A 12,835-nucleotide genomic window follows, 5' to 3' on the forward strand; every position below is an offset into this window, starting at 1 on the left:
GCCATCTTGCACGCATAAATTGTCTTTTTATCTTTCTTTAATATTGAGTTATTTACTCACAGGCAAGAGATAATTCAGTCTGGAAGCTTTTTCGTTTTTGAGGAAGGATTCTAAAAGAATCTCTAAAGGAGACTGTGTACAAATGTAAGGCAAAATAAGACTGTTGACATGGCTTTAGTGAGCATAGAACAAAAAATACTTTTTCATTTGGCTGGCAACTACAATCTTTCTGAAAGTTCTGTTACCTGCTTGGGTAACGCGGGTAAAGACCACCTAACTCAGTTTTGCAGAGGAACACAAACCTTGGTAATCGTATCTAAAAAGTAAATAGCTCTGAAAATTTGGAATCACTGTGGTGGAATGTAACTTTTTGGAATCCAAAAAAGGACGTGATGCTTTGGCAACAAATTCCTTTGGGGTTTGTCTGTTCTTGATTAGCCACTTTTGCTCGTTATCTCTGTTCTTTGTTGATCCTGTTGTGACAGCTCTCCCTGTTTCTTGACCAGTCCTTTTCTACACATTCATTCTGAAATGTAAAACCTTGGCAGACAGATGGATGCCATATCGAAATGTTAGCTACCTGAGCTGCTTTATCCCTCCTTGTGCTCACAAACTTCTAGATGTATACTAAAAATGTGCATTTCCTGTTTCCTTAGTAGCAGTAGAGCACAACATTATTTCTGACTGTGAGAGATGGCAGGTTCTTCTCCAAACAGTAATTTAAACATCAGAAACTGATGTAATTTAAAACTTGTTTTTTGAAATGTGTGCTTTATGGAAGATCTGGTTCTGGGGTAAAACTTTAATTGAAGTGGTCACAAGATGATTCAATTTAAGATAAAGTGAGAAATTAAGGTAGTTTTGCAACTAAGCTCCCTAATTTTGAAAGCAGAAGTGGTGATGAATTCATAGGACTTCTCAGCAAAATCAGCTGCATTAAGTTCAGGGACTTGAATGTAGAGGAAGTCTGTAACCTGCAGCTATGCAAAAGGGAAAAAACAGCTTCAGACCTACTGGATGAATAGGAAAAAAGTGAGTAACAGAGACCATTTTAGCCTGCTAAACTACTTATCTGTAGTTCAGAATGCAATGGCATAACATCAAGAACAACAAAAATCAAACCAACTCAAAGCTCACAGAGAACTTCAAAGTAAATGACAAAAGGTCTTGATATGTACAAAGTAAGAGAGAACAAAGAAAGAACATATGGATCAGCTATATAGAAAGAAGGAGGTAAATATTCATGCTATGCTGGTATGAACCCAAAATGAAGGGTTGAATAAGGGACATGTGCTGTGCTATAGCCAGCACCCAGTCAGGAGTGTCCGTGCAGGTGCCCCAGTTTGTTATGCATTGACTGAGGACAGGTAACAACTACAAATGGGATTTGTAGCACCAGAAGGCTGTAGGCTTAAGGCATATGTGAGACTTTATAAAGAGTACCAAAGGGTGGTCTAAAATGCTGTCTGTCTCCTGGATTTAAGCATCCCATTAAGGGCTACAGAAAGTGATCCAGTGAGGCCTGGATCAATTCTGTGCTTAGTACATGCATTATACATTGGGATGCAGATGACTGGCTCATGGCTTCCTTAGCAAAGATGGGGAAGAGGAATAAATGTAAAAAGGCAGCAATTAGTTCTGAAGAATAAGATATTAATAAAAGCAGTCTCCAAGGAAATGGAAGTCCCATTCCTAAACTCGTGTAAATCCAAACCTGCAGCTCCTAGGTGAATCCTGCAGACTACATGACCAGTGGATTACAGAGCAAGTGGGATGGAGACACACTTCAGCTGCTGCCCTAGGCAGCCACACAGCTGCTGATGCAAGATTCATGATTTCAGAAAAGACATCAGACCTGACCCTGGGGCCTAGCAGGTAAGGGACGTAGTCAGATAGGGAGACACCTAACATCATCTCACCTTCCAGTTCTTGTATATTTTATGTTATCCAATGTAACAGGATAAAAAGTCGAAATGGTTTCAGTGTGAGGAACCATCTAAACACAGCCTGACATAGAGAGTCTAGGCTTGGGTTATCTTTATCCTTCAAAATCAGCAAAGCAGAAAAGCTTCCATCTGGTTTGTTCTCCTCTCATAATCGATATCGGCACTTAGTGGGACACAAACTCCTTCTGCAGCATGCAAAACTTTTTGAGATTCTTCAGGGTGATATTAAAGCAAAAATGACACATCTTTATAATTTCCACATGAGTGAGGAAATCAATACCTCCTGCCATACAGTGCAGAAGCAATCTGTGCAGGATTCACTTTCTGGATGCAGATTTGGGCTCTTTCTCCTGTGGCAATGCTTCAGTGCCTCTGTATCCTTCAGCTTCCAAATGGAGCCTGCAGTGTGACCATGCTGCTGGAACTTCTTTCTACCAAGGTCTTGAGGGAATCATTGTCACTAGGCCAGTTTTACAAATTAAAAATTCCTGCATCTCTAATGACTGGATCATCTGCAAAATCTTTTAATCTAATTTCCAAATGTTTTAAAGTAACAGAAGTCCCTTTCTTTGCTGCAAAAAAAGGAACAGCAGGTCTACCAGTTCCCCTGTTTCTTGAATAGTTTGAATAGGGGCAGAGCTTTTACCTTCCTCAGGAGGCAGTCTTAAATCTTTTGATTACCTCAGGGTTCAGATGGAGCAAAACCAACACATTTGCTAAGATATTTGGCCTGACCTGTATTTGGAAACTCAGGCTTGAGGTTCATGTAGATGATGTCTAAAATGTCTCTCTTATGCTTTCCATGCAGTTTCAAATGGATGGAGTGCTTTAAATTGATAGGCAGTAGTACTATTCTCTATCTAAAATGCAAATAAAACTATGCCTTTAAAAAAGCCCAGTTCTTCTTTAAAACTCTGTTATGGTGATTTTGTTGAAAAATCTCTAATGGACTCAATTCAGGCGTGCTACAAATGTGTCACAGATTTGGCCTGTGGAAGATAATGTAATAGTACTTAAGAAGTTTATTGTGTCTTATAAAATGTCCTGTAGTCACTCACGAGGATATGTACTAAGATCCTAATCCTGCAAGAGCAAATTGATTTGTTTTTGCAATAGTTTGCAGTGAAATCACGTGGATTGCCTTAATGTGCAAATATCATCGATCATCATTGCTCATGTTTGCAAAGCCCACAGACTTAGTCATGCAGATACTTACAGTACATCATCTAAATTAATGTAGGGCCCAAGCACCTACATACCCCTGCCAATCTCAAATCCAGAGGCCGCTGTCCTATTACAGTGCTCCTGGGAATGCCTTCAAGGCCAAGGTCCTGCACAACCAAATGCAATAGGAAGAGTTAAGCTTATTATGAACATATTAATGTCACAAGCAATAGCAGATAAAACAGAAAACAAAATTATCCAGTTCATGAAGCAGAGCTGAGCGATGACCTCGTGCTGCTCACCAGCTAGTTGGTGTGTGTTAGCTGCTGCCATTAGGCTGATGTCACTTTTAATGCAACAACTACATCACATGCCTGAGCATGTCTTGTGTTTGCCTGGACATGGTCCCCCTTCCCTTATTTCTTCAGCCAGTAGCAAGTGGCTCGGCATAGGCACCACAGTAGGCACCAGAACTGTCCAAAGCTGGTACACAGAAACACATGAGAGAGAAAAGTCAAACATTCCCCATACTTCATGGTCTTTGCTGTCTCTTCCCACCCACCTCTAACCAGCCTGCATCTCAGAGGCCTCAAAGCTTGGCTCTGCCCTCATCTTCTCCAAAAACTGCAGTGGTAACACTTCAAAGAGACAAGATGGCACAAGATGATCCACTCACTAGCTGTCTTACTCCTACCTAGTTTCTGGCTAGGCTGGGTGCACAAGAAGGAACCACCATTCAGTGTTCTCTGTGTCACCTAGAATGCCTAAAATTGTGTCTCTGGCACTGCTCAGTTTACTAGTACAGAAGTGGCGTTGCTCTGTCAAGGGCATGCCCAGCAGAACATCATTTGCAAACAAGGCTTTCATTGTTGGCTGGACGTTGTGCCACTCCTCTGCTGAAATGCAGCTGCCCCCGCAGTCTAGCCTGCTTGCTCTGGGGGAGGGAAAAATACTTTCCAGGACTCTTAGAAACGCATGCAGCCTGCCAGAGCTGGCAATGTGGAAAGGCACCATCTCTGACAGAAAACAAACTTTGCTCTCCCATGTCTGAGAAAAAAATTCTTCACGGATTTGTCCTGGAAGAATACCAGAGCCTGGTTTTGGCAGGGGGTTGTGCCTGCAACAGATTGGGAGCTGCTTCTGCAATGAGGGTGAAAAACAGGAATGGGCCTCGAAGTGCTGCATGGAGCTTAGATATCTTGTTTTATCCTTGGGGCTTTCTCATTAGATAGTTGTGTGTTGTTCTAACCACATTAGCTGGCTGAGTTGCCTGGGCCGAGTTCGCTGGAGCTAAAAGCTATGGGCAAAAAGCACAGTTAATTCAGGAGTCTTCTGTGAGAGGTATAGCCAGGCCAGTTTCATCTGATGTTGCAGAGTCTTTCAGACACCTGGCAGTCAAGGCCCTCTATCCAATGCCAAATTTCTGAGTTTTCTGTGGTGGTCTGAGAGCAACAGTCCCCACATTACACTGCCTTGTGAAGCCCACAGGGAGCACAGGATTGCTGTTCTTTGGGTATTGGTTGTAAGGGTCTACATTTGCCCATGGCCTTTGTGAGCAGAATGAAAATGATCTATCCTGGATATTAGCAATGGCAACTGGCTTTTGTTGGGTTGCAAACACATCTTGTTGCAGATGGGCCTTACTGCCTGAAGTACTCCCTTCTACTGGCTTCGCCTATGTCCCCCAAAAGGATGTGCTCTCTGCCCTCCTGTAGCCTGAGCTCTTCTGAATCTGGAGCACCCAAAAAGAGGCGTCCTGCTGAAAGCCAGGGATGGAGGGAAGCACGTGGCTCACTGTGGGATAGGGTGGGGAGGCAAAGAGGTCCTGCCCCACACCAGCATTTGGGCAGGCTAGGCCTGCAGGAACGGGTTTAGGGCAGTGACCCCAGCAGGGCTGCCAAGTGTACCCTAGGAAACCCCTTGGAGGACAAGATGGAAAGGTGTTAGCCTGAAGGGCTGGTTCTTGATTTTTACCTCCCATTTTGCTATTAGACCCTGATGGATAAAGGCACAAGGCAGCTGTGTGACATAGTCAGTGGGTGTATATGCAGCACAAGGGGAGTGTGTGGGTACAGGCACCATGTGGGAGAGGTGCAGAGCATGGTAGAGATATGATGCTCCACGTTTGGGCCTCGTCACTGTGAGAGCTCTGCAGCACACAGTGCTCTCCTAGGGAAAATGACCTAATTGAGTAGCGCTTCCTTTTTTAAAATGGTTGTTGGAGATGTTGTTGGTGCTTCTCATCTTTCATACTATGATTAAAGCACTTGTGCATGAAGTGTGAATTTAATATTCAAGATGGCATAGGTAGGGAGAAGCTGTTCTTTTAAAGCACGTCCTCACAGATGTTGTGGCACCCATTAAAATCGGGCAGTTGGTAATAAAGTTCTACATGAGGGCACAGCAAGGGTAAGTGGCTTCTTATTTCCTTGTAATTTTCAAAAAAATACATTCACATTTAAATATTTAAGGTTTTTTTTTGTCTGCTGTGATCTTTAGTATGTCAGATCTGTTTCTGGGCAGGAGAGGAGACCAACTGCGTGGAGACAGTTGTGTGTAGCTGTTTAGGGAAGTGGCTGTGGCTGTGGCTGTGTCTATGTCTGTGTAAGAGTATGTGCAGGGCATGCTTTCAATCTTGATTGCATCCTCTGACTAATATAGAAATGCATCTATGTAATCATAAAAATCTGCTTATAATAAAAATGAAAAGGTTAATTATTCCGGTGCCTGTGCAGATGTTATTGATAATGCCTTTTATGTGAAAGAACATGAACAAAGCAGACCTCTGACTCCCAAAGAGACAAAAGAAAGGAAAAACCCCAATGCTGTGCCAAATTTTAAAAAGAGAAACCCTTAAGGGAAAGAAAAATAGGAAATTTGAGAGTGCAGAGTAAAAAAGCAAGTATTAAAAACTATGAAAAAAATCTTGTCACTACCACATTCATTAGAAAAATTCTATTCTGAGTACCCTTTGTAAAATATCAAAGTTTTATATCCCAGCAACAAATAAGAAACATAAATGAAATCAGGAGGGCTGAATTACATTATATATTGCTTCAGTTAAGTCTTCAGTTACTTGCATCCTCAGCCAATAAAATGCACCGATTCTAGAAAATAAGAAGTGTTTTATAGGATCAGAAGAGTAGAAACCTTTAAACCAGATAATGCCTAAATCCAGTAATAAATATAACGTTCTTGGTTTGAAAAGCCACCATCCTGTTTGATATTTTACCTTCTGTTTCCTCCATGGTTGCTTAGAGTCCATTCTTTTGCTTGTGATCCTACTTAGGGCAGCAATTTGCAGAAGGTTTGGTGCAAGAAGAGGCATGAGCCTAGCAAGAGCTAGTGGTCCCCAGAGCTGAGGGGCAGGACTGCTGTGTTATAGACCCAGCAGGGTAAGTCAGGGATATCTGCTCTGCGCCATCCAATTTTAACTCAGAAAAAACCACGTGCCCATGCACCACAAGTTTTAGAAACATTAGTTTGGAGTCAGTTTAAAAAGAACACATGAACCTGTAGCCCTAGAGCAGCCGAGAAATGATGCCTGCTAGTCATGGAAAGGGGATGTTGATAAAAAACAACTAGTGATAAATTTAAACGTGGGTCCAGAGGAACGAAATGCAGTGAGAGATTGCTTCAGGCCAAATAAAAATCTAAATTAAAAGTTTTGGGTCTAACAAATACTAAACTCAATTTTTTAGTGGGGATAGGTAGAGGAGCACTATCTCTGTTGCTGAGTCAGCATGAAAAGAAAGACAGGGAAGGGGACATGCAGGGATTAAGATATGCCAAATAGAAAAATAAAAAAAAATTCTGAAGGTTCCCTGGATCACAGTTTTCTTGAAATACATTGCAAAATGTTCAGTAGTCTTTTATGGAAAAGAAGTAATTCTGGCAAGACAATTTGTTCTGGATTCACTGAATTGTGTCAAAAAAATCCAAATTGAGAAAAACAGCAAAAGAGAAGAAAAATATTAGTTTTTATGTTAAATAAAATTGTTTGATTCTTCTATTTGAAATTACTTGTTCAGTCTGGAATTTCTTTTAAGATTAAAGGTGTAAGGTTCTCAGATTCATAGGCTGAATAAAAAGCTTTCTTCAAGCTGAAATTAACCTATTCTGTGAAATTACCATCAAGTAATAATAAAAAAGTATCATTCACATAGGTTCATCCATCCATCTAACCACCAAAAGAGCATCCTTTTTCCACTTCCCTTACTGCTTTCACTCTCTGTCTTCTGTCATTTATTATTATTTAATTGTGCTGCCATTAATCCAAGCCAGGGCTGAACTGTGCTAGTTGCTGCATGATTAGGTAGCAAAACCTGTAAACTGACTGTTTCACTAAAGAAACCTTTTAGATTAGAGACATAAATAAAAGGGGTTTAATCGAATATTTATCACAGTGCAGTCAACCAGAAGAAAATGGTTGCCATGGCAGCTGAAATTTCCCTATACAAGTGTTGAGGGCTGTGATAGTTCACTGGTTAAGCCACAAACTTGGGACCCCCTGCTATTACAGATTTCTTCGGTCTTAGGGATGTAGCGTAGATCTCCCTCTGCTTTCTTCTCTACTTGTTCAGCTGCCACCAAATTTAGGTGTGGGTTTTTTTAAGTTGCAAGCTCCTAAAGAATATGTACTTTTCCGCCTTCTGTATTGGTCCCATGTTGTCATTCATACAAATCACATCCACCCTAAACATGCTTTGCAAATGATGCTGTTTGCACTATGTCCCGTTAGGAAGATAAAGATGTGCCTAGCCTAGGCATTTTGCTTTATGACCTGTAATAGTTCTCAGCTTGAAGTAAAACTCTAAACTTGTTTACTGGCAGCATCAGCAGGAACTGAAATGCAGGCTTATATCAGTTAGGCATTTATGGAATTAGGCCACATTATATTACCATTGTGTTGATGTGTGATTTTTTTTTACTTGTGGCAAAGACAGTGAGAACTGTATTTCCATGTTTCTTTTGTAATGTTGCCACACTTTTAGAGAAAAGTACATTATCTGAAAGGTCACCTAGTTCACATAGAAGTGACAACATATCACACTTTGTGTCTGATCTGGACTCCCAGCAACTTAAATCTTTCTGAATAACTAAGAGCTGCAAGGATGCTTAGTGATGTATTTCATATTTGGACTCACAAATGAGTTGTACAGGAGGGGTTGTACAAAGAATGGGAACAGGCTTTGGAGCCTACAGGAAGCCCAGTAGGACGCTATTTCTGTTTTCATTTCCAAAAGTCCTATTTGCTCCTGTTTACATATTTGGGTGCTCTCACTCTAATTTATCTGCAGGTATGTCCAACAAAACAGCTGGGTGTACCTAGTTACTTCTGCTGAATAAAAACACTGCAGGAGGAAGTGGAGAGCACTTATCTGGTTCAGCTACTCACAAATGTTCCAATACAGAAATTACTAATGCCATGGTCATCTTATTCTGGGTGGGCCTTCTTCCTTCAAAGAATGACCTTCCTATAAGGAAATAACATTCCTACAAAATTACTAAAGGAAAATACCTCTAAAAATTTGGCAGGTTAAATGACTCATTCAAAGGGTCATTATTTAATATGTAGAACAAAAGCTGGCAAGATTATTATTATTATTATTCTTTTTCTGTGATAATGTAGCTCCTGGGAATCCTGCTCCCGAAGTAGAAGCACTATGCCAGTACAGGACAATTAAAGAATGAAAAGGATAGTCAGTCTCCAAGGAGCTCAGCATCAAAGTATGAAGACAGTGATTTATCCAATTCTCTTGAAAACTCTGTGTTATAAAGGTTACCTGGTAGGAAAATGAGAGCTAGAGTTCACTAAGGTTTTTTACACTCCATTTTTCTCTCTTCTTGAGAAGAGTGGGAAGGAAGAGCCATCAGCACAGGTGCCACGTTGGAGGGGGGATTCAAAAAGATCCCATCTACATTGTTAGCAGCATGGCAGGTTTGTGGAAAACTAATTCAGTCAGAGCCTCCTGTTTGGAAAGGATAATCGTGGTGCTGCCTGCACTTAGGAGGTGGGAAGCTTTTGTGTTTCCTTTTAGCTACTGCCAGAGAGAGGGGTGGTACTTTTGTGCAACCCCCTGATGGCTGGTCATCTCCTTTGAAGATAATCTGGAGAAGAAAGGAACACACATGGTGGCAATGACTTTCTGTGTCAGGAGGGATGATGGTATAACAGTTTGCTGTTTTGGAGTGTGTTTTGAAGGATATGAAATACACTTAGTTACAGAAACAGAACTTACAGCTATGACTACTGATATAGTCTAAAGCTCTATCCCATGCACAGTAACATAAGCCTATAAATATACACACAAATTTATCCCCCCTATTCCCGCCTGCCCCTGGTCACAACGGAGGGGCTTTGTAAAAGAGTTTCCTCTCTGTCCGTCTGGTCTTGAATTTCAGTTACTGTCAGGACCTGATGCACACACTTGGCTTGTTGGACAAGGCAGCTGTTCCACACTTCACCATCTGCTGGTCATCTTAGTACCTGACACAACCATCCTCCTTTTTATTTTTTCATGGTCAGCCTTCTATCCTTCCACCTCATTTTCCTTGTTTCTCTCTCTGGCAGCTGTTTGGACCCACATCCTTCCCAAGCCTTGGAGAATACTTGCCCCCAGCCCTTCTTCTGTTCTTATTCTCTGTGGTTCACCTAGCAGTCCTTACTGCCACAGCTGCTGCTCTTATGCTGATGTTTCTAACTTCATAGCTACCTCTCCTTGTGATGTGCCTAGAACTACCACTCCTCTTCTGAAAACATCCACAGCCTTTTTGTATCTTTCTGGCCCAGGGTATAAAGGTTGAAAGGCCATCAGAATGAATATGCAGGCAGAGGATTTGATCAGAGAAATATGAATTGTTTGGCAAGGACAAGGGCACTAACAAAGAAAAAAATTAAAACGTAATGAATGCAAACATGGCCACAGGATTCCCAGGAATGCTCTGCGACTTAAGAGCAAGAGCAGAAGGTGGATATGTATGAGTTTACATCTGGCCAGTTCAAGTCATGGCATGGGAGTCTTCCCACATTTCTCACCAATGCTAACCTTCTGCATATTAGCAAACATGGGTACCCCTTTCTCTTATCTCCCGAAGAATAGGAGACTGTGACTTAGTTTGTTGTGATGCACATGAAGCCATGGCATTTTTCTCTCTTTTTTACATTTACCTACTTGCCTGTTCCCTCTGGACTACACCCACTCCGTTCACTTGGACGTGAAGCCCTCAGCCCATAGGAAATACCCTGAAGTGCAGAATACAAGCTGCACAGCCCCAAGGTAACACAGAGCACTATAAACACATATCCGTGGTCTGTTCTCTGCTTTGCCTTCCATAAACTGTTGTTAAACGTGAGATCTCAGTTCTTGCCCTCCAAGTGTGCACTGTTGCTTGTTTGCAGAGATCTAAATAAACTCCTAAACGACCAAGGTAAACATCTTCCCACCACAGAGGAAGTAGAACTTCCCTCTGTAAGAGCAAGCCTCCCTGTGTAGGAGACAAAATTTTCCATCTTGGTTCATCTGAGGCTGAGAAACACATAGTCATGGCATGGGAGCACTAACTAAGATCTCCCAGCCTTCTGCTCTAACAGCAATATATATTGCTTCAACCTTTTTTCTTCTAACCTAAACACAGCTGTGGGCATATTAGCCTGAAGCTGCACTAAATTAAAACAGATGATTGAGAGCAAGAATAAACAGCACTTGACATGTGTTAGTCATGGTACTTAATGTGTTGCTAGAAGATACCCAGATGCAACAGTGATTAAGATGATGTAAGAATCTACACATAGAAAAACATTGGGTATGTAAATATCCTTGGTGCCTGTGAGTCAATATATATAGACTTTTGTAGTATTTGGGCTTAAATTTTATAATTTTAAAGTAAATACAATAAATAAAGGTTTTAGCATAAATATAGTACAATAATTACTTTACAAATCTTATAATGTAAATTCTGACTCACAAAATGCATGCAATTCAGAAAAAGCTTCCTGTATTCTTGCTATTTAGTTCATCCTTGCTTGCAATACCCAAGACCAGTGTTAGGCTGCCAAGAAAGAGTTAAGGAAGAAAAGCCTTGCCCAATGGTGTGTGGTTAGATGAGGAGGATATGTGGGCCAAGGATATGTGGACAAAAAAATTGCCTTTTGGGAGCTCTGCATTGGCAGGTAACCGGTGGTCTGCTGAGAGCTGTGCTCAGAAGTGTCAGAGAAGCTTCTGTTTCTTCTCAAACTGTGGGTGCCCCAGCAAAGGTGGAAATTCTGTGTGACACAGCCAAAAAGTCAGGGCATGGACCTACACGTGCTAGACCCTGGTGAAGCAGCTGAGAGCCAAGGAAGGCCAAGCAACAACAGTGTTGACAGACTGCATTGGCCAAGGCTGCAAGTAACTATGTTTGCAGTCATTTAACACTCTTTGTGTTCTGATTTGACTGTCTATACTTGATGGTAAGTGCCTCATATCCAGGTCAGATCTTTTGAAGAGCATTCTGCTGGCCCTAGCTTATTTCTGTTAGGACAAAATTGCCTCTTCCCCTTCCCGTCTGTCCCTAGCTTTCCAGTAAAGTATTGAGAACCAAGTAAACCATCCTCTCTTTTCTCAACAGAAAAATGAAGAATAATTGTAATTTTTTATTTTATTTTTATATTTTTATTTTAAAATTATTTTTATTTTAAAATTATTTTTATTTTCCTGCCCTTATCATTTTGCTAGAATGGCTGGTCACCTTCTGCACCTTCTGTTATCTAAAGCTAACGTATGCACACACAGTCGTATTTGACTTTGCATTGTGAGGTTCTTATTAAAGGCAGAAATCAAGTTCCCCATGTGCAGTGCGAGTGTGTTTCATTTGCTATTAAAATTTATGTGAGCGCTTAATTTTGTGACCTCTAAATATTATTGGACCTAGCAATATTCTAGATTTTTTCCACCTTTATCCAGGATCCTGGATGACATAAGGCTTTTTGATGGCAGCAAATACTATCAAGGTGTCTCAGAAAAAGTGAAAAAACAGATATAATATTTTTTAGGTACATTGTTATTTGAAGAAAGCGTATAGACTGAAGATCTCTGCTGGCACCATCTGCAGTTTCTATTTTGAGGTCAGAAGTACTGTCTTACAACAAAAGAAATTATTTTAATTGTGTCCAACATCCCACCATAGTTGGTGGTAGCCCCAGTAGGGCAAAAGCCACACTGTGCCACTCAATTTAAGCAAGCTTTTCTGTGGCTTTATGTTACAGAAGGAAAAACCTCAGCTCTGTGTATGAATTTGCCCGTGTTGTCTTCTGTCCTATTGCTATTGCCAAAAATAACTTTCTTAAACTTAAGTCTGGCAATGCCAAATGAAATACGATCAGGATCCAGATGATCTTGACAGTGACATTTCATTCTGAAAAGTAACTTATGTGCCTTTTCTTCTGGACCTTGTTCATTATTTGTGTTATTACTAGAGGGAAAGGAAATCTTCTGGGAAGAAAGGCCGTTTTGTTTGACCATCTGTACAATGTCTATTTTTCTGATTTTAGCATGGAAGCACAGTGGCTTCAAGAACAACCAGAAACATCTGGGCCATAATGGTGGACCTGTTGAATGATTTGCTCTGTGGCTTGTAAATGCATGAGTGCTCACCATCTGCTTTTTCCTTCCTTCTTTACTCCTTTACTTTAAGGAAGAACTTCCACGCTTCCACTTTTGATCTCTCTCCTCTCCCTCTTGCCT

Source organism: Nyctibius grandis, chromosome 2, assembly GCF_013368605.1.
Source record: "Nyctibius grandis isolate bNycGra1 chromosome 2, bNycGra1.pri, whole genome shotgun sequence".
Lineage (NCBI taxonomy): Eukaryota > Metazoa > Chordata > Aves > Nyctibiiformes > Nyctibiidae > Nyctibius > Nyctibius grandis.